Source organism: Acomys minous (assembly GCF_964271855.1).
Source record: "Acomys minous genome assembly, chromosome: 13".
Taxonomy (NCBI): Eukaryota; Metazoa; Chordata; class Mammalia; order Rodentia; family Muridae; genus Acomys; species Acomys minous.
In genome coordinates this window covers 91657235-91681074 of record NC_140495.1, presented here as the reverse complement: position 1 = coordinate 91681074, position 23840 = coordinate 91657235, and the positions used below count along the sequence as shown (strand labels likewise).

Genomic DNA, 23840 nt, shown 5'->3' with positions numbered 1-23840 from the left:
GCCAACCGTATGGGTTTGGAGAGACATTTAGCTTTTACATGAAATCTGGATGTTTAAAATCAAGTCTTAATGCTTGCCCAGCAAGCACTTTGTCAACAGAACCACAGCCCCACATCCATTGTCCTTTTCCCCCTCAAGATAATAGAGCTAATAAGTCAAGCACAGAAATTCTCTCAAACAAGTGAAGGGATTTGGGGGGATTTTGTTTTGTTTGTGTTTTATTTTTTGTGGTTTTTTTTTTCAGTATACTAAGATTTCAGTTGTCTCTTCATTAAACTTTCTCTCACTACCTGGAACACAGCAATGAAAAAAAGACTAACAGGCATTATAGAAAGCATAAAGCTGGGTTGAAGTTCCACATACTGCTCTTAACCCTGAGTGTACTGCACCAACTAGTGGACTTCTTGGAGTCAGTAAACAAAGACCGAATTTCTCTCTTGTGTTTGAAGATTATTGTAGGTAAGGCTCTGACTAGAACGCTTGACTAAAAAATATCTCAGTAAATAGCAGCTGCCACTGTCACAGCTGTGCAGGTGCAAACAGGGAAGGCTGGGCAGCACTCTCCCCTCACTAGGCACCAGCACTGGTGCACATCCAGTAGAAAGCACGCTGTCAGCATGATTTATTTTCATTACAAGGAACTCTGTCATCTCCACCAACACATTTGCATCAGGGATTTTACTTCTTCCAGTATTTCATGGCCCAAGTCATTTTTTATCTTCAAGGTCAGAACATGCACTTTTGCTTTAAAACATTGCAATGTACTCTAGTATATTTTATCCTGCCAATATTTGTTTTAGGAATTTGGAAATGAGTACAGTTATTTTCCTCCACTTGGCCCTATGACTTCTGAATATTTTCTTAACTACCTTTGAAGGTGTGCTCTTTAATAGTCTCAGCATTGTCTTGTTTCTATATGCCATGGACTTTTTAAGCTTCACCTCCTGTTGTGCACCCCCTTTTTTTTTTAATCACTGCCCTCTCGAGTTTGAAGGTGTAAACCCAGTTTATTGTGATTCCCAGTTGCACTTGGAGGAACACAAATTTATGCCTTCCATGGTATGTCCCTTTCTCCCTTCCTTGTGATTTTTGCATCAGTGTTCATTTTTTCTTATAATGTATATATTTTACATTATTGTTTATTAATTTAAAAATGTTAATTCTGAGTGGGAAGATGGGTGAATCAGTGAAGAGCTTGTCTTGCAAACAGGAGAGCCTCAAGTCCATGCACCTGTGTCAGAAGAGGCTGAGCATGATAACATGTGCTTGTAGTCTGCAACAGGGCAAGGTGGAGACAGCATATCCCTGGGGCTCAGGAGCCAGTCCTGCCTACTGGGAGAGTTCCAGGTTGTGAAAGACAAAAGATGGGGAAACAGTGCCTAAGAACAACACCCAAGGCTGCTCAGTGGCATCCATCCAAATGAACGAACACACACACACACACACACACACACACACACACACACACACACACACTATAAAAAGGATATTCTAGAACTAAAATATAAGGATATTTTAGAACTATCAGCATTAAAAATTAAGTCAAGCACAGGTACTTTTTAGTTATATATAAAATTATGTTATAAAAAAGTTTTGATGGGTAGTAGTGGCTCTCTTTTTTAATCATTCAAAGCAATTTCTTATTCTGTAACCATTCAAGTGAACTCCTAGAACTCAGATAAACAACAGTGAGAAATGTTAGTTTCCAATTAGGATGAAATGATGTTGAATACAAATAACACATAATGTTTGCTTTAGAAAGTGACAATTAGTAAGAAAAAAGTTTCCTTGATATTCACTATACTTTCTTCCTTTAAAATAATGCTAACATAAACATAATAATGAATTTTTACTACTTTGCATAAATGAGTAGCAAGAAAAGTTTTCATGGATTAAAAATAAATTATCTTTAAAGCATGGAAACATTAATTTCACAATAACTAAACTTTCAATAACCAAGCAATTCTACATAGAAGCTTTTTAAGCTTATTTAAATTTGCTGTAGTGACATTTATAACAAGAACTATATAACTTGTATCATAATGCTAAAGTTGCCTTATATAAATTATACATGTTTTAAAATAATTGTTAGACTCACAATGCTCACCTACTCACTTCTTGTTAATCAGCCTATTGTCATGTACTTTTCATCAAAAACAAAATGCACAGACTTGAAATGTCTGCTTTAACAAGGGGAGAACTGTAGCTGCCTGTGGTTTGTGTGTGTTTACTTCTATGGTTTGGTCTTTTGAAACAAGTTCTCCCATATCCTAGACTGGCCTCAAACTCACGAGACTGCATGTAACTAAGGATAGGCTTGAGCTACGAATCCTGATATCTCAGCTCCCTGAGGATTATACCATCACAACCCTGTGTTTAGCAGGTTGTTACAACAGTGTCCACCATTATGTAAAACAATCTGTAGAAAAACTCAGTTATCAAAGGCTCAACTGTGTCCCTCTGCGGTGTCTCCTTCCCTCCATGTCAGTCGACCATTAGGCCACCATTGACTCAGTGTTTCTGAGTTTAGTGCAAATAGACTCTTCGCTTCATCTGGGTGCTTCCTTTCTTTGGTGTGACACAATTCTAGCTCCATTCTTAATTCAGCGTTTATGATGACCTCCTCTGGAGATTACAGTGTTGGATTTAAAAAATGGAGGGATATACACAATGGTCATTTTTTCTATTAAATCAGAGCCATACCCGATTGCATATTCATCTCTAAGGTCCTTGTTTGTTCATTAACTCACTGACAGATATTTAGACTGTCTCCTGTTTTTGATGGCTATGAATAAAGCTGCTTTAGTATCCGTGTAGAAGTCCTTCATTGATGTATACTTTGATTTCTCCTGGGTAAATATTTAGATTGGCATCACTGGCTCACAGTGTTGGTGTATATAAAGCGCCTTTTCCTAAATTCCCATCAGTATATATTAGTTCCACCAGCTCATTGTCTACAGCACCTAATATGAACTTTTCATTTTCATGTTTTCATTTTAATAGTGTGATTTGAAAATATATCACATTAAGTTAAGACTGGCTTCTCACGCAGTGCCTACTGATGTTGGTAAAGATGAAGCTGTGACCAGGCAGGATGGTGTGGTCCCATAGTTCCAGCATTCAGGAAGCAGAGCCAGGGAGATGGTGAGATCAAGGCAACCACTTCTTAAAGAAAGGGAAGGGAAAGGTTGATAGACAGGTTTCTAAGACATGATGCTTTCTGGAAAATCTTGGTGAGCATTTGGCTGCAGTCTATGGAGGAATCAAGAATGAAAATATGACGTGTTGTAAACTTTACCCTCAAATTCTGTGAATCAAGCCCATCAAGTGAACACTTGCCTCCATGGCAGGCATGTATTTCTCACAATTCATGGTGGCTTTGTGTCAGTTCAACTACAGGAGTATCTTGCTTTTCAAAATTTCAGGCGAAGGTCACCCTGCCCGTAGGATGGACAGAGTCTTCTAAATCCATATCTTCTCTATTTTCTACCTTTCCTTCATAAGTAGTCCACTTATTATCTCTAAATAGATATATATTGTTTGCCTTTTACAGTAAATCCTTATCAATGTCTACTCAATAAAATGCATAAAACTCCATCTATTCTAAGATTACAAATGATAGAGCAATATTTGCATAACATATTTCAGAGATTAAAAACCTGAAATATGCTTAATTTAAATCTTTCCTATCTACTCAACCCTTCTGATTTTTCTGTATGTTTAAAAAAACAAAGGACCAATAAAAAGGTCAGTTGGTCTATGAATAAGTTATTGGAAACCTGTTAACTGCTGTGGTAAACATTTTCCAATCAAAAAACCTTTTTTGACATTATAATAAATTAAATCCACATAAGTGTAATACTGGAAAATAAATAAAACAGTGTTTGGAGTGTAAAAATGAATTATATCTACCAACTTTGGAGATCAAGGAAAATGACTTATCAAGGAAGTATTTCACCTATCATCTCAAGTTGAGAAATATATAAGAAAGAACGGAAAATGAAAGTATCTCAATAGAAAAAAAACATAATATCCTTGGGCTTTGAAAGCCTTCTTTCCATTTTTCTCATCATACTTTTTAGTATTGTCTTTATCACATTTTTCTATAGAACATCCCATGTGATGTTGTAATGGCACCATCTCTTTTAAAAAAAAATCTAAAGTAAATCTCCCTAAAGAAAAATGGCCATGCTCATTTGCTATTTTTAGCCCTCTACACTCTGAACCAAATCTACTTTTCTACTTTAATTTTTCATTAGTTCCCTACCATACTGACCCACTCACTCTCTTCTATTTATATTTTTCTTATCATTCATTTCATTTTGAAAATAGCCTTTAAATCGCAAGTAGATAGTTGTCATGATGGAGAAGAATTAAGGCCTCTTAGCAGAATATATAACTGTATTTGTTTTGTTTTGAAGGCGATTACTTTCTAAAATTAATATGTTGATAATTCTGTCATTTGGCTATTGAATCAAAATTGAAATTTCTATTATTGAGAAGTACTGGGAAATTTGAGTGAAATTCCAAGAGAATTTCCAACAACTGGTGGGCTCATAGCCTATGTTCGTAATCTCATATTCACCAGTGGGAAGACACATTACAAACTCCAAAAGGTGGAATTTGTTTAAGGGACTTCAAATACCTGCTTTCTATATGACCCAGAGCCTATAACTAGAAATCAAACTTTAAGCACTACAAGCATGGTCCTAATTTAGAGCCAATAGGGAAAGAAAAGACTTACTGTTCACTGTCAAATGTAGGCCCCGAAGGGGAAACACTCAGCATTCCTATCTGAGGAGTATCTGAATATGCTTTAAACTTACATAAATAACAGGAATTTTTATTATCAGTAGGAAAAAAGCAAGTCAATATCTGTCATTAACCAATGAAGTCAATTTTTCCACAGACAATACTAAATAAAGTAGGATTCTTTTTCTGTTATCTGGAGAATTGCTCTCTATAAATCCTATATTCATCTCACTGAAATTAGGTGCCATCCATAACTCCCTCATGTCTGATTGCTTACATTTTAGCTAGAAACTATATTGAATAGTTCATAAAATAGTCTTGCTTAGTATTTATGAAGCCAACATATGTTTTAGGAAAATTGACACATATATGCCTAAACTTTCAGGAGTCTGAAACATCGAAGCACGAGTTAACCAAGACTGTAAAAAAAAAAACCCATGCCTCTGCATGACACAGATATGCATTAACATGCTGAACATATGATATAGTTGAGTGAAGACCCTGTAGGTTGCTTTTTAGGGGGTATGGTGTTTTAGTTCAACATGATAAGCTCTAGGCACCTGCTACTACAAAACACTGTGTCCATAATTAATGTAGAATTGAATGCTTACAATTTTTGGTGGAGTAGATCTCATGTTAAGCATTCTCATCATAAATTGTAAAATAACATAAGGATACAAGAAAGAATTTAATTATTCTTCTCTCATATAATGCATCCCAACCACAGTTACCCCTCCCTGAACTCCTCCCAGTTCACAATTTTAAAATAAGTGGAGCATGTCTTTAACCGAGCACACTGGAGGCAGATAGGTGAACCTCTCTGAGTTTGAAGGCATTCTGGAATATATATATATATCGAGTTCCAGGGCAATCAGAGCTTCATAGGTGCTATCTCAAAAAGGAAAAAAAAAAGCGAGACAGGTGGAATTTGGAAAGTTTCTGTGAATAAATTTACTGAACTTGTCACACTATTTCATAAATGGGGTTTTATTTTCTGGTTATTTGAAAACAGGGTTTCTAACCTCAACTTTGCTATGAAGCTTAGTGCAACATTAAAATTATGACCAAATTCTTCAGCTTCACAAGAGCTTGGAGTACAGCATGTGCCATTGTGATCGCCAAAAGTTTTTGTTGTTGTTGTTCTTGTTCTTGTTCTTGTTGTTTGTTTGTTTATTTTTTGCTTTTTGTTTTGGGTTGTTGTTGTTGTTGTTGTTGTTTGAGTCAGGGTTTCTCTGTGCAGCCTTGGCTGTCCTGGGTTCGCTTTGTAGACCAGGCTGGCCTTGAACTCACAGCAATCCACCTGCCTCTGTCTCTGTGAGTGCTAGGATAGAATAGCCATTATTCTTAGGCTATTTTATGAATGTAAACAATACTTATTGATCACATGCAGCACAACTCACTCTGCCCAGGAATACCTGGGCATTCCTCCACTTCTCCTTCCATGATCTCTCTTTACTAAAATAATTTACTGTTGAGAATTCTGTACATAAAGACTGATTGTTTTGTAGCATTACTACCTCCTTCTCTCCTTTCCTCCTTCTTGGATTCATGGCCTCTTCTTCTATAATTACTGTTACACACCTACACACACATGAGGTCACTTAGTGTTGTTCTCATGCACATTGGCTTAGGGCTGGTCACTTGGAAATGGATAGCCTACCAGGAATCTCTTTGCTGGAGAAAACTGACTCTCCTCCCCCATCAGTAGTCATTGTCTGCCTGCACTTCATCAACTAAAAAGTAGTATGACGGAGCTGGAGAAACAGCTTAGTGGGTAATAAAGTTCGCTTTACAAGCATGAGGTTAGGGATTTGAGTCCTATTTCTCAACTAAATAGTAGTAGTAGTAGTAGTAGTAGTAGTAGTAGTAGTAGTAGCAGCAGCAGCAGCAGCAGCAACAGCAAAACAGCAACAAGAATAGCTACATTGCAGCCTGTAACTCCAGAGCTGTGGGATGGAGAAATGGAATCAGAAGCAGAAAAATCCCCAAGGCTTGTCGGTTGCCAGTCTAGATTCAGGTTCAGTGAGAAACGCTGTCTCAAGTGAATAAGGTGAAGAGAGTAGAGTATCACACCCAAAATTCTCTTCTGGCCTCTTCCACTTAAGTACATACACCACACACATTATACACTCATTCACATATCTCACACACACACACACACACACACACACACACACACACACACACACTAGCATAAAATGAGATGTGTTACACATAGCCAATACTAAAAGTTTTTTTCTTATTTTGATTTATTACAAACTACTATATTTTAAGTGCACAAAGTCTATCATCTGAGGGAAGTCATTTTTTAATCTTCCTAGGAGATAAAAAAAATCCCTTGTTAAATAGCTACTTCTTAAACACATACTTCTTAAATAGCACTTTTAAAATTGAAATAAGAGAGACATGGTTTCCTGTTAGGCTTTGATAGCATTAAAGCACAGATCAAGGTGTTCCTCTTCCGTATCATTCATCTTTGCATTAAGGCAATAAAAACTCTACTACGATAGAAGTTCTGACCATGATATTCTTTGTGACAGGAGAGGAATACATCTATGCCCATAATTCAAAAGACATTGCCACCCTATGGCCATGTGACCTAGAAGAGTCACTTAACTATTCTGAGCCTCAGTTGACAAAATGGGAAAGAAAAGCAGCACAGCACAGCATTTGAGATGACTAAGATACAGGAGGTCAACATAAGGGCAAGCAATTAAAATGCTGTTGGGCTTATGGTGAGCGCCTAGTGACATGGGGTCTCACTCATTATTACCATCAATACCAGAAAACTGAATTTTTCACTTTCTTTTAAAAGTAACTATCAGAATTTTCTTCTCTGGAAAGAAAATTCCTTGAAAGGGAAGCAAAGTTCCCTGAGTTTGAAAAGTCAGACTGAAAAAAGGCATCAGGCAGACATGCTGCTTTGGTTTAGTTTTGTGTTGCTTTCCTGGGGCACTGGTGGAGCAGCAGGGGGCTCCGTCCTGATCTTATGCTTCTCTGTACAAGCCATGAAACGAGGACATGAAGTCATATCTTGCTAGTGGAATACTTCCACCTGAGGCTTGGAACAGCTTAGAAGGACTGGACGTGTGTCCTTGTGACTTACTGCATGAGTAAGCATCCCCATCTGAACCAGCAAGGCTGGCATAAATTACAGGTGAAGGTCAGGTTTGCCTGAGCTATTATGGTCCACAGTCTTTCTGTCCCTCTAGCAATGAGGGTGATCGCTATTTCCACGGCCACTACTGTTCTTGTCTGTTCCACAAAGTGGATACACTATAAAGACAACAAGAACAGTGGTTGCAGGCAGCCAACTTCCTGGGTGAGGAAATGCTTGCTGTCTACTCACTCTGTTATGAGCAAGTCACATAGAGAAACCTCCTCCTGGTTCCCACAGAGGAACGAGAACCCCAGCATGGCTGCAGCTGTCACCGTCCTCTTCCGTTTCCCAAGCAGACATCAGAATTGAATGAGGACCAAAACTATTGAGGCTTTCCTACCCACCTGTGACCAAATGAGCCAACTGAATAGCAGGAAGACAGATGGCCCTAGAGTTAATGAGAACCTTGCAAGCCCGCGATGCTGTGGGAAGGAATTTTTGCCACCTCAGTGTTCAGTATAGAGGTACACCAAAATGGCAACACTTTATCTCACGAGGGGCCATTGTCAGAGCTCAGGTTCCAGGGTGTTCAAGACAGCCTTGTATTTTCAACAGCCCAGCTTTGCTATGACTCCTTGAATATCAGAGCTTACTTCTCAAAATTGACTTCAGGCATCCCTGGTTTTTCTAGCCATACATTCCACAATCAATAAGTGAGTCCTAACAATGAATTGCTGCATGAATCACATTTATGGGTGTTTTCCTTCTACCTTTATTTGTATCTCTAATTACCAGTGTGATGAGACCCCCTGCTCTAAGCCTGCATCTGTTCACCCAGGCATGTACTTCATGGATTTGAGTCCTTTTGAATTGCCACTGACCATATGAATTACATTCCCTGGCTCCCATTTCTATCTTTTTTGGCAGCTTGACCCCAATTCCTTTCTTCTCCTCCTCATTTACAGCATATCTCTGCTGCAATTCTGGCCAACTTCCATAGCATAACATTTTCTTCCTGCTGTAGCTAAATTGGAATCTGCAGCTGTTTTAATATGGCATCTGTGGTTAATTCATGGTACAATATTGCACATGCTAAATGAGAGCAATGTCCAGCGCTGGTGGCAATATTATGCAAGATTTAAGATAGATGAAAACCTCTAAGCTCACTGAAAACTGACACACTGTGAATGTGGCATGGGCTACAATAAAGGACCCGTGTAGAGAAAAGCCAAGAGACTCCAGCCACCCAGGACGTAAGAACTCTGTTGTTACCCACTGCTGCTGTGTCCTGCAATTTATTATCACTTTCTTGCTCTTGAAGTGGCATCAAAAGAACAAAAAGAAGACGAAATCCACATGCATATGCCTAAAGTTGTCTATTGGGCTCAGCAATCTATCCTTTTTTCTAGATGATAGGATTGCTTTTGGTCACTTTTGACAGTTTGAGGACAGCTCCTTCTATCTTACGTGAAAATACACATTGTTTTAAATAGATGGAAGCCCAGTGAAAAAGAATAAACTTTCCAATATGCTAGGGATAAACTTCTCTTCCATGATCTCTGAAAAAATAGCTAGATACAAAGCAACAGAGGCAGGACCAGCTTGTAAGCGTCACCTCAGTTTTTAAGGGTAATGTATGAACATAATTTAGCATGGGTTGGCAAGAAACATAAAATGTTGTCTTAGGGATGAAAGTGTTCGACTCTGAATTTTAAAAAGACGAAATAGGAAAATAAAGGTTCACCTTGCGGGGTTATAGAAAGCAAAGTAAAAGAGATCAATGACAAGGCCAGACGGAACAAGACAAGCTGAGGGGGGGAGGAAAAGGTGAGAGAAAGGAGAGGGAGCACATAGATTAAAATGTCAAACGATAGTATAAATGGAGGCTCGCTGCCCCAGGAAGATGTTCTGAGGACATCGGGGACCATGGGGAAGAGGCTGACGTCCTTCAGCTGACCTGAATGGGAGCAGAGACAGAAAGAAAGCATCGGACCCCAGGGAGACAATGCAAGCTACATCTTAAACAGCCTGTTGGCAAAGGACTGGAGCCTTCCAGCTCTGACTGCGCCTTTGGCTCAGGCAGTGCTAAAGGAAGTGCACTAATGAGCACGAGGGCCTGGTGCCTGGAGCAGTGACTGCAGAGTTCAACAGTCAGGCCCGGCTTTTTCATTTCATAAATCAATTACAACATGTTATATTGATTTCACCAGGCCAGTATGACTTAAAAAGTTAATGAGCAAAATATTTTTTTTATTATTTTTCAAAACACTGCAGTGTCTACAGATTAGTACACTCTGCGGTAAGATAAATAGATTCTCTGGCTGCTGCTGACTTCATTCCAACCCAAGCACCTTCTGAGAGCCTCATCTCAGTACCAGAAAAAAAGAGTCTAGATCTGGCATGATACCCTGGTGCATCATACCAGTGAAATATCTTCCTGGTGACTACATTAGAGCATCCCCCTCCTAATGTAGCTGTGTTTAGGCTCCAGTGGGTTTTGTTCAGGCCCTTCCAGATGGAAGCAGAGGAAGAGAGGCAAGAGACCCCCGCCCTGACATAGTCCCTGGCAGGCCTGCCTCTGGGAGGTTGGTTCTTGATGAATGCTATTGCTCACTCCTGAGCTGCAGTTAACATTTCTTTTGGACAGTTCCAACAGTAAGAAAATGCTGAGGGCTCTACTCTGCCAACCAATTTCTGGTCCAAAGAAAAATAAAACAAACAAAACCATAACTGTATCTCAAGTAGAGGAGAGCATGGGTAGATTAAGTGCAAATTATTGTGTGTCTTGTTTTCAGGGGAGAATGCAAAGGGGAAAATAAACTTGAGTGGCTCATAACAGGATAATAATATACACTTAAGTTCAGGTTGCACTTTAACTTTAGAAATGTCCGCCCAAGCACAATGTATGGTAACAGCAATGGAAGCCTTGTATTGACTGACTAATCTGTCTTAAGTAATGAAACAGGAGGCTCTGCATTATGTTAGGTAGATGTAAGTAATTACGTTCTCTCTGCCTCTGAAAACTCTAGAAAAACCCCATAATTGTACCTACAGAATCCTATTGCTTGCTTGTTTGGTTGGTTGGTTCATTAGTTGGTTTTGTTGTTGATATCATTGTTGTTGTTTGTTTTTGAGTTTTCCCATCAGACATATAGTGCTCTTCATTTGAAGGCACTAAATATGAGCAATTTTACCTTTGCATTTCACCTATTTTCCTATAACAATATCAAGAGATTGACACTTTCCTTTCTTAAAACCTCCTCTGTACAGACAGTTGGATTGGGTTATAAGCAACTTTTCTTTATTTACAAGCACACATTCTCTCCACATTTCTCCACACATGCCTACTAACAATGCTAAGGGAATGCTTTCTGTCTTCCTTAGCATTCTCAATGCTAATTCAGAATGCATGATGGGACCAGTGACTCCCTTCACACATCCAACCTCCTCCTCTACTCCTGCTCATCCTGGACCCCTACAGCTGATGTGTAGCCTAGGATACACATCCAGAAACAAGACTCCTCAGAGGCCACAGTGTCTTTGTATCGACAGACATGGGAGATAGTGTTACATTATACTTAACTGGTCCATAAGAAACTGGAGTGAGGTGAAGGGACAGGGAAAAATGGGTCCTGCTATTTCAAACCCAAAAGTGTATATCAGCAACAAAGACTGTGAACGAGAAGCAACTTCAGCCATAACCTTATCTAAAAACTTAGGGACACCATGGTGACACCCAGGCAATAGCTCCAATGGATCTGAATTTTCTAAAGGAGAAAGAGAGTCATCCTACGACTCTTTAGCTACCAAAATATAAATGGAAGCAAAAACATAGCATGATTTAATTTAACTTATACATTTTTACTTCTCACCTCTTCACTTGCTAATGAGCTAATATTTATCTTCAAGTATTTCTGGTAAACAATGAAAACTCTGACAGTAAACTAACCCTGCTAAAAATTTTTTTCTGTGAAAGCTGACTTCCTGTGAAAAAACCATTTATCACGCTTATCTGTACCATAACTAACACTAAAAATGATAGTGAGCACTTGGGTGTTGCCTATGTGCCAGGCTCCAGACGTTGTCTCTGAATGCAATGTCTCTGAATAGGTCCTTTGATTCTTCCAGAAATCCTATGGTAGACTTGTTATACCTTCAGCTTCATAGAGGACAGTGACTAAGCTTGGATAGGCTTGTAACTCCCTAGTGTCACATATCCCACTAGCTTTGTCTCAACTATTTTCACTGGAGACTGTGCCCTCAAGCATTCATTCCATCAACAACCAGTCACTGCACAAGTAAAACACAGCAGCATTATCCCAGCTACCATGCACCACCAAGTCCACTTTATTAGCAGTGAAAATAGTCTCAGGAACAGCATCCTTTTGAGAATGTGATTTCACTAATTGTTGGCTTAGAGACTACAGAAGGGAATACAAGCAAAGGAAACCAAAAAGGATAGAAAATATCGTCCAGAGCATGGGAGTACAAGAAACTGAAGCAACAAATGAAGGGCTGGAGAGGAGCAAGTGGAGGAGTTACTTTTCTTTTGTATGAAGGGGGCAGGTTAAAGTGACTAAATATAAATATTAAAGAAAAATTAATGAAGATGACGCTGAGGACATCACACTAGTGTTTCTTGGGTCATTATTTTGGCCTACCAGACACAAAAATCTAATAGAAATAGATTTTAAAAAGAAATTGATTTGTATTCTAGACTACCAAACTATTTCTCAAAGAGTTGATGGTTTATTTTACGATCACTATGGTAAGCAGCAAAAGTGATGTCGATGGATTTTGCCCTGTTAATTATTTTTCATCTTTTCTGACTTTTCCATTGTTAAACCACTTCAACGACTCAAGCAAATGAACTACAAATAGGGGAAAATGAAAACATAAATGTTATGGAAGTTTTGGGTTCTTTGTATATTATATAAATATGTTTTTGTTTTAATCCTAAGTGTGGGATTTTTTTCAGGGGGGGGCTTTTGTTTGTCCACAGCTGATAACTGTCCTACATGGGACATGGTCTTTACAGACAAAGACAAATGTTTCAATATGGCCACTGAGTTGCTGTTGATGGAGACTGGTATTGCCCCAAAAGAATCCAATTGACCCTAAACAGCAGGGAGAAATAAAGGGGTCTGCACTCCCTCTCTCCATAACCTTCTTTCTCTCTTAACCAGGGTGAAGTAGGTAGAGGTTTCAATATCCCAAATAAAGTAGAGTTTTTTAAAAGAGCATCAACACATACATAATTTATTTTTAGCAATGTTCCCTGTGTCTCTCAAGAAGTTTAAGAACAGTGTTAGGGAAGGATACAATATACATGCTACTTTTTCTGATATATTTTTCTTGTTTCTGGTTTAAAACACCACAAAGACATTAATTGGGAGGATACTGACAGAAGCGTGTCTCAACTGTACTTCCTACAGCTTCCTCTAGTTAACTACCTTTGAATCAAAGCCTTGTTTATTTAAACACATAGGGCCCATCTCTTTCTCTTGGTTCCTTTATCTCAAGTGTTTCCTTAGGTTAGATGTTTCTTTCATGAATATTTTTTCTCGGGGATGTCTTTATTAAAAGTCATACTATGTATTAGCTCATCAGAGAGGCCTTTCTTAATCACCTTTATCAATTTTGGGTGCGCAGGAAATAAATGATTGATTTATGCTGTTTAACAAATGAAAAGTTGGTGAAAGGTTGTAGTCATTATTATCATAAAGGTTAAAACAGCCTTTATGGCTGCAAATCAAACATAGTATTCTGCTAACAGGGGGCCAAAGAGTAATTAGCAGTCCAAAACTTGAGAGAGGAATCTCTCAAGCTCAGGGTATGGAAGCACTGACTCTCCCCATAGAAACAAGCCTTTCTTTAAAGAAAGGCATCACAGTTAGTGGGGATATGGCCAGGAGAAATCCATGGGAACACATGCCCAGCCCTCACCTTTTCCAGGTTCTCAACCATTCTGTAGATTGATTCCATGGTCAAACACAACAGAAGACCAAATGATTGACATGTGTTCAATAACATACTGCATAGATGTCAGCCTCCTGAAATGTAAAGAGGACGAAGAGGGTGGGACAAAGCTGATCATGATAGTCTGTTTCCCTTGTCACTCTCTGCCTCATCACCGTTGAATCCTTTCAGGCTTTTAAAAATTTCATGATTTCTTTTTAATCTGTATATCTGTGTCATTAATGGCAAGATCTGGGCTTGTCTATACTGCTCATTAGTTTGTCTCCAAGGTCCAATCAAGGTCTGTATACATTAGGTCCTTAATAAACACTTAATGAATTAATTAGGTAAGGAGACTTCTATCAATTAAGAAGCTTACTTTGAAATAGCCTACTATCCTTGAGCAAATACTCCGTTTTTTAGAGAAGAATGGTGTGAAATGATATCTCATTTTATATAAAAAAAAGAATTTTAAAATTACTCAATCAAGTGGTAATTCAACTTTACAATGCCATAGCTAGCAAGTTGATCCCTTTTATATCTGTTCAGTTGAGGTCAAGCTTCCTATTTCAGTTAGCGTGGCAATTAAGTGACATGTGACATTCAGACTCTCATCATTAATGTATGCACTTACATTTATTGAACACATAGCATGAGAACATATTAGACACTGAAAGGAAAGCAGGGAACCAGCAAACCAAGTTTATTACACTTAGGGAGCTTCCATTTGAATAAGTGTCCAGGGTTATATAGTCAAAAAGATCTGAAGGAAACTAGAAGAAGAAAACAATCAGCTGTTCAACTGTTGGAGACAGAAAAAAAAAAGTGAGAACTCTGCCCTGGGGGTTGCTTGATTATTGCAGATGACAGCATAGAGGTAAACATGACTAGAACAATGCATTGTATGAAGTGGGGACTCCTTTGCATGAGAAGGGCAGCCACAAAAATGATACACAGTATGATCGGAATTGCCATTGGCAAGGGAGTGAGGCAGAAAGAGAACAGCAGTTGTGGAGCAGATAGTTAATTCTGGTGGACATGCTCTGTCCCTGAAGGCTGAGGAGAGACTATTGCCCGCTGTGGGGTAGAACTGAAGATTCAAAACAGGATGATGTGACGTTTGGGATCAGACCCACCAAAGATGCTCAAGAATGTTCTGTTGGTTGTTGTTGGTGTTTTTTTTTTTTGTCTTGTCTTGTTTTTATAATTTGTTCCCATTTGACTCTTCTCCAAATACCAACACCAATAATTTTCAAAATACCACCACCTCATGGAAACACAGAGAAGATTATATGCAAGTTTCCACCTGGACCATTCAGAATTTACTAATTTATGGTATCAGTAAAAATAACCTAAAAATGATTGATCCAACACAGTGATTTTCTGGCTATGACACAGGTACTCAAAGGTGACTTATACTGCTACTGCTCCAAATATAGTCACACCTACGATACTGGTGTACTTTATTATCAATGATCAACATTTCCATTTAACTCTGACAGCAAATACAATTTTGGAAAAGCACAGTGTATTTTATGCCATTATGAAGACACTGCTATTTTCCATGTTATATTAGGTCAGCACATTTAACTTGCAAGCCCATCAACACATGTTTAAATGCCTTCCAAACATTCTACAATATGATGAGGTCTTATTTTCCATACCAAGAGTTAAATTAAAGCCATAGCAAAGAGGATGGGAAAGGGATGTGATTAATGTTTTTTACTTCAACACTTAATGACAATGCTTGTCATGGATGGATGACAAGCCTCTCCTGAAACACTGACCTGTCCCTTCTACCACATCCCTAATTCACACTTCCCATTAGAGCCCCTGAACCACTCCTTCCAAGATCCTTTTTCCTCTTACTTCCTTTCATAGTCAAGGTGTCTCCTGGAGTTTGGTCATCGGGCTCTAGAGAGGGGTTCTTTTCCTTCTCCCTTTCTAGGAAAAAAAAAAGATGTTTGCAAAATCTCTTTTGTCAATCCCATTGCCTCTCCTGACAAAACAATGTCATTTCCCCCTTTCCCGAGTTTCCTAGACTCTTTATCTACTCTACTTGAGTGACCATTATTAGCTACTAGAAAAGAAGGCTCAGAGATTTAGAGGGAAACATTTTTAGAGTGATGCCAACCATCTGTACCTCTCTGTTCTTACACTGAGCCTAGCAGAAGACCTTCTGGGGCTTGACCAGGTTCTCAAGTGTTACCTCAGGGCACCACAAAGATCTTATGTTACTGATTTGCACCAACCCCTTCTCTGATATTCCATTAAACAAGCATCATAAAAGGAGAATGGATGGAATAGAAAAATACCCGTTCTGAATTTTACTCCTTGATTCTGTTTTATGTGCAGTGCCCATAGATTGCTATAGAGTCTTAATGTGCTTTTATTGAGTGAAAAATCTAAAGACCACAAATGGCATGCTGTGGTTATGTGGTCATATGTGTTATCAGATACAGTTAGCCACATACGTGTGTCAACTAAAACCTCTATGCTCACTAGACAGAGGATGCATGCAAAAGATGTGAGTAGATTTGGAAGAGCTGTCCAACATAACATGCGAATAGTTTGGCATCATAGTTTTATTGCATGAGGCTACTCATTCAGTCTTCCAAAGAATTTGCCTCTAGGCTAAGGAATTATTTTCCTTAAAAAAAGGTCTTTCTTGGCATAGACAGTTACCACATTCAGCTGTTGACCTGAGCCTATCCAGGAAACAGAGTTGAATTTCTTCATTATGCACCAGAATAAGAAAAGAAATTACATTAATATTTTAATCATAGTAGGATTGAACACAATGCCTGATATTTAATTACTACTTTGTATTTTCTGAAGCGAACTAAAGAAAATGAGATAAGAAAAGCATTCTAACACGCAACATACATGTCACTCAAAGATGCCTATGATTGTGTATAAAACAATGGCTGTAGGGGGTTCATCTCAATAGGAGTATGCTGGGAAGTCATCTTAATTTTGTGAGTTTACATTTCAACCTTGTGAGGAGATAACACTAAGTGACTGCCATATTCCTCACCTCATCACTGAGTCTGCCCTGTGAAGCAAATCATGCTCTATTTCCCCAATCACCACAGCAGCCATGCCACGCCCCATGGCCCTGTGGCCAGGCCAGGAAACTAAGGGGAGCACTTAACCTATCACAGTTCTTCTCCCCTGACTGGAGTAATATCCTTGTTCCTATTTCAATAGAGAGAGGAACATGCCCAAAGCAAGTTTACTTTACTTTACTTTAAAAGCTGAAGAAAGATTAAACTATATAGCTATAGAATTATTTTATCCATGAGCTTTCTAACAATGTATCATTCTGGAATTCCATGGTCTATTTACACATGAGACAGATCTAAAGTTCTGTTCGGCATGAACACCTTGAGAATCCTGAGGAAAAAATTATCTATTCATATCCAGTGCCCATGGCTAGTGTTCACAATAGTAAAAGTAGGAGCTCGAATGCTTCACAAGATGACATGAAGGGTAGAAGCAAAGCGTGGACCAAATCAGTGTCTGTTCCTCTATACTTTACTGTTTCCAGATATGAACAGTTAGACTAGCCTTGAACTTTCTGAAGTTCACCCACGAATCAGGACTCATATGCATCACTACATGATATTAAGGAAGGGAACCATGCAACCAAACTGTGTCCTTTGCCAATATCAGTACCTCATTCCATAAGATGAAATGTCACCATCCTCAAGGACATCTTTATCAATCCCACGCAATCCAAGTGTGGTCTTTAGTTACTTTTCTAAGCAAAGCACAGCATCATTAGGTCTTCAAAACATAACGTCAGGATAACCAACGGCTTGTGCTGAACACACAAATGCCTGCTAATGACATAAATGCCAGTGACATAAATCTGAGTCCTCCTTGTGGAAAAAAACCTTTAGAAAATAACTTTTGGCCTGAGCAAAGTAGAGTGTGCACATGAACAGTAGTTTAGGTCTCCGACTCTTCAAATATTCAGTGCATTCCAATGGCATTATGGCACATTTCTAAACTTTAGCCTTTAAATCAGTATCACTTGAAGGACGTTATGGATCTTTCAGTGTAATGATCTGCACACTGCTCATTAAGACATAATGTATTTTTCATCTTGCTTTGTTTGTAGTACTGGGGAACCCAGCATGTCTTTTGTGATGCAGGTCCTCTACCGCTAATCTGTTTGTGTTTTCTTTCTATTTATTTTTGTCAGTTTCTTACTTGATAAAATATATTGTAATAATATCTTACTGTCCTACTAGCTTACCTCCCCAGCAACAGTCATGTTTTTATGTCCATCTATACTTATTACTATTTTTAAATTGTGTAAAAGCACTTATTTAAACACTGAAAGCTTACAAATTCATTTCATAAGCCCAGTAAAAACAAATATTTTCTCTGCCATCAGTAATATTTGCCAGAACTCTGCTCTAAGTTTCACAAGCCCCATCACACCCAGCATATTTTCCCATCTCTTCTGCATGCAGCTGCTAAGGCAATATGGGATGCTTCCGCAGCTCTGCTTGTTTCAGAGGAGAGGAAGGCTGTGATTTGTCACTGCTATAGGCGAGAAGCTCTTGCTCTTGCCTTCTTAGGGCTATCTTCAGTCTTGTTCTTTAGCTATATAGCATGTCTGGTTGATTTGATGTAGTCCCCTCTTTTGAATATAACCTATGTGGCTCTGACTAGTCTCTCTAGTCCTGGTCAATCGTTTAGGCTGACTTAGAACTCTAGCTGCATTCTACCTGAAGCTCATCAATAATCTCACTCTTATCTCAAATATGACATGTCTAAACTGACTTTCACAGCTCCATTGTGCAATCATGTCGCACGTGTTTCGTGATATTCTAGCCATACTGATTTTCTAAAAAGTGTGTGTATGTATGTGTGTCTGTCTGTCTGTCTGTCTGTCTGTCTGTGTCTGTGTCTGTGTGTCTGTGTTGGGGCATGGGGGGCTGTGTATATACCACAGAACATAGGTAAAGGCCAGAGCCCAATTTTCTAGTCAGTTCTTTCCTTCTACCATGTGGGTAACAGGGAATGACCTCAGCTCATCAAGCATTGGAGCCAAGCACTTTGACCAACTGAGCCATCTTGCTAGCCCCAGACTGACTGTTTTTACAGTAAGTAGGGCATTGAGGTTGTGAGTTTTGCAGCAAAAACTGAAGTATGTCTCCTTAGGTACCTCAGAGAATTAGACTATGGCCTGCATAAGCTTTGCAAGATGTTCCCACATTGCTCTCCAAAGAACCAATATCAATTTATATTCCATCCAGTATGAAGTGGGTTTCTACTTCTCTACTACCTAGCTACATAGTTTTGTCATGCTTTGATTGTTAGCATTTCATAACTATGAGATACAATATTATCACTGATTTAATTTCTATTTCTTTAATTATCGGTGATGCTAAGTACCTTTAAATTAGGGTAATTCTAACTAATACACCAAAACCATTAAAAAGTATATTTTCTTTTGGTATAAATAGTTGTCTGCTTTATAGTATTTATTTATAGTGCTTTTTTTCTTCTGAAGCTGCTCCCTTCTCTTCCACATCCTCCTTCTCTTCCTATTCCTTTTGTTATTATAGATTTTCAAATAGCTTAACAGTGTTTGAATTTAAAACTGGCACTCTCAATTCTACCCATCACAAATATCTTGCTCCTGCTTTTAGACTTACTTACAGCAAGTTTTTATTATGCAACAGTTAAAATATCTTTTTTTGAATTTTTTATTAATTTATTCTTACATCTCAATGATTATCCCATCCTTTGTATCCTCCCATTCTTCCCTCCCTCCCATTTTCTCCTTATTCCCCTCCCCTATGACTGTTCCTGAGGGGGATTACCTCCCCCTGTATATGCTCATAGGGTATTAAGTCTCTTCTTGGTAGCCTGCTGTCCTTCCTCTGAGTACCACCAGGTCTCCCCCTCCAGGGGACATGGTCAAATGTGAGGCACCAGGGAGGACATCCTATTGGGACTCTAGATGAAAGAAGCATGGGAGAATAGCAAAGCAAAAGGATCCAGAGGGTCCTAGAAACCTACAAATAGAACATTATGATAGGCAGATTTGGGCCCAGGGGTCCCACTCAAACTAAGGCACCAGCCAAGGACAATACAGGCGGTAAACTTTAAACCCCTACCCAGATCTAGCCAATGGTCAGAACATTCTCCACAGTTGAGTGGAGAGTGGGATATGATTTTCTCACATACTCAGTTAAAATATTTTAAAAGTATGTATGTATCTATAGATATACTATATATATATATATATATATATATATATATATGTACACACACACACATACATGTGTGTGTGAGGAGAGAAGATGAGAGAGACAGAGAAAGAGAGACAGAAAGACAGATGAGAGAGAGAGAGAGAGAGAGAGAGAGAGAGAGAGAGAGAGAGAGAGAGAGAGAATGCATGAGCACCAGGGCAAAGATGAGATTTAAAAGTAGCTCATTTTTGCGTTGACATTTGATGTTGGCTATCAGGTAAAAGCCCAACTGGGATTACCAACCAGAGGCATTCAATTTGTTCTCTATCAGGCTTTCTGTGGAGATTTGTTCTTTGCAAAGCAAAGAATCCAAAAAAAATCTGAGAAGAAACGCTCCAAAAGCAGAGGCAGAGGCAGAGGCAGTAGATCTCTTAAGGCACCAGTGTCAAAGTGACCTGGAGAAGACGGCTCTGCCTCATCTTACCAGCACAAGGCCCACAAGAGTTAGAAGGGACCTCTGGATGGCAGGCTGGTAATGTGGCATTATTAAAAAAGCAGGCTGGAAGGAATTTAGTGTTGTAGCCATCTTGAGAAACAAGTAGTATCCCACCAGAATCAAGGTGGGAAACTCTTGCCCTCTCTATTGCAAGTCTTCAACAGTCTTTTTGGGCTTTTTCCCATGCATTTTTTGGTGTCAACTTGCCTAGTTTCAACCAAATTCTCTTAAGATGGAAAGTTGCATGAGCTTCCAGAGAGCATCCAGTAACTAGCACTGTCTTCTCATAGATGGACAACGTGAACCTCTCTCACTGAACTGGTCTTGGACTGCATGGAGACAACAAGCACTCTTCATAGTTTGATATTTTAGTCAGTCAACATAGTTTGCTTCTCAAACTTATCTGTTAGTTCTTTAACGCTCTTCCCTGAAATGTTAGGATTCCTTCCAACGAACTGTGGCTCCTCCATCTGATGTACTCTTAGCCAACTCTTGCTGCTTGAGACCAGCTTCTTCAAGGACAAATGCTCTCTGCGCGAATCTCCCCATGGTAGATGCGTACGAGGACACAGCAGGTTAAGGAGTGTGTTGAACAGAGTGAATGAAGCAAAGCACACTAAGGGACCTGTTTTTCCCCCTTTGGAGATCTAATCTTGCCCAAACAAACCACTTGAACTCCTAGAGTAATTCTGGTGGACAGCCATCTCCATACATACATGGAAAGAAAAGAGCTCTCGGGGACAGACAGTAAGGGAAGGAAAGAACAAGTATGACCACCTACTTCCATCATGTTTAAAAAAAAGAAAGAAAGAAAGAAAGAAAAGCGTTCTCTCCACCACTATATAAACACTTTATGTGGTTAAAATTACTATTACTTTCTCTGGTCCTGGTTAATCCACGGCTTTTACTAACAAACTTAAATTTTGTTTCTAAGTTGCTTGCAAAGTAGAACAAATTAACCCACTTAATAAATTGAATAAGTCTTAGCATGTGTTTTAAAATACATAAACATTCTACTTGCAGACTCTGGATTACCATGTATCAATTACCAGTATCACTAATTCCCCAATCTGAAAGAAGTAGAAATTCTTAAACTTCTTAAACTATGACAAAAGCACCTGGAGTAATTCAACAACATGCAGAGATCTAAAAACAGTGCTAAGTAGTGAGCAGTGAGAGGAAACTTAAGGATCAAATTTCAGTTCTTTATTCCCAAGAAAAGTAGATTCTGACATAGTGTCACTACTCCATCAAAACTGCCATCAAAATCTTGACTTGCCATCAGATGGAATTTGCAAACATTTCAGGTCTCACGTAGAGACAAAGGAATAGTCTAGTGACTACTTAACCGCAGTCAACACTATTTATGATGTATAACACAGCCTCCGTATACATAAAATCATTGTACATAAGTTTGGAAAAACACAGTCCTAAGGAGGTCCAGACACTACGTAAGGAATTTAAATTTGAAGAATGTTACAGTTTGAAATGTAGAACTAGAGGACCACCATGCAAGATCTGAGAGCATGAACTTAGCTAAGCCTCCACTGGGATCACTCTTACGCCACTTCGGGTTTAGTATCTCCGGGGTTGACTTCTGCCTGTACCAAGAGAATGCTAATAACATATCCGCGTGCTTTTAGCCTAAGATCCATCTCTTAAAACCTCATGCTGCTTCATAGTTCTCAAGTCCCAGGAGCCTTGCAAGTCCCCTGTGAGCTGGCCCTTGTCTACATCACCTGATTTCTGCTTGAGTCTTGCCTCTCTCCTCTATGCCAGCCATCCAGGCAGAGATGCAGAATTACTAGCTCATGGCTATTCACTCTGTTCCATCTTCTTGAGAGATTCTTTGGCCCCTTACTAACGCACACCTACTCAATCACAAGGCCATACTCATGTATTTATTGCCTCTAAAAACTTCCATAGATTCCACATATGGAATTATATGCTCCCATTTCAGTGGGGTAAATATGATAAAGATGTGTGTGTATGTAACTCTCATAATGAGGTAAGACATTATGCTCAAAGGTTTTCAATATTATATAATTGTATCTTATAAGCTTATAAATTATTTTAATTTTACCCTACTACTACTACTACTATAAATTCAGTATGTTTTCTTTTCCCACTAAATATTACTTTTTCTGCCTGACTATTTCTAAGGTTAGACTTTGTTTCATTTTTCTCTATATTTCCTAAAAGTGCTTCAGCTCAGCTGTTACTCATGAATCTCTGTTGATCTTAATAGCTTCAAGAGTCCTGATAGGAGTATAATGTCAGGAGCCCATCCACTTAGACATTCTAGTACAAGTACAGACGTGAGTGAACATGTTTTTCTATAAATGGCCCTGGATTAAAGGAAATCACCTACTCAGTAGCAATGTCACAAAACTAAGAGAGCAAGCCTGCCCTTTAGGACAATTATTTCCAAGACAATTAAGTAGTGCAATATGTATCAACCATTGATGCACTTATCTCAGTTAATTAGAGCCTAGGTGTACTTTCTGCTTCTTTCTTAAAAATCAAAAGACATTTTTCTAAGACAAACTTAAAAATGCTTACTTAAAATAACATTTGAAATTCTTACTCTAAAACCATATTGTTAGACACAGTAATTCTAAACAATTCCGTTTTCACAAACACCTGTAAGTGTGGCCGCACCCCACAAGCTGAAAGGTCATCGTTCTGCTTTTAAGCATTAGTAGCTTGGGGCATTAAATCAAGGCATCAACTGCAAAAGACTATACAGACCAAGCCTGGTAAGCAGCTGTCTGGTAGCAGGGAATGTAGTTACCTGACTGTAGCACAATACTGGCAGAGAAATGCATGATTCCCCAAATCTAGATGCTGTGAAGTGCAATGGAAATAGAAGGCACATATTACTAGCCAACTATGCATCCTTCTTTGTAACCTTTAGCTACAATGTGCTGTTGACTCTTCCTGTACATGGCTTTCTTTAAGTGCAGGGGTTGGGGTGTTCTTTCCTCTTTATTAGGCAACCATCTCCCAATTCTTTATTGCACTCTTTCCCAGGCTATTTCACCATCTAAAACACATCATTAAGTAATCTTATAACTCATTATGTGATAACTGTCTATAAGAGAATTAGCCATATTGAATGTGAAGTTCCGCAAAGGGTGCTGCTCTCTTCCTACTGGTTCAACCGTTTATTCAATCAGCCAAGCCATAGACTTGCAGCGATCCATTGCATTCCATCCCCTCACCCATAATTAGTCATTAGGACCTATTGATTCTTCCTCCTGAATACACTGAAAATCTATTTGTTCCCTTTCAAGTTAACTACCGCTGCTTCATCGTT

At 38.8% G+C, this 23840-nt stretch overlaps 2 protein-coding genes across 7 annotated transcripts in view; one reads left to right on the top strand and one right to left on the bottom strand.

The window, feature by feature from the left end:
- CTNNA3 (catenin alpha 3) overlaps positions 1-23840 on the bottom strand; it is a 1390227-nt gene that overhangs the window by 845459 nt on the left and 520928 nt on the right. The window lies entirely within an intron of this gene.
- The window catches only part of LRRTM3 (leucine rich repeat transmembrane neuronal 3), a 161952-nt gene that overhangs the window by 42521 nt on the left and 95591 nt on the right, over positions 1-23840 (top strand). The window lies entirely within an intron of this gene.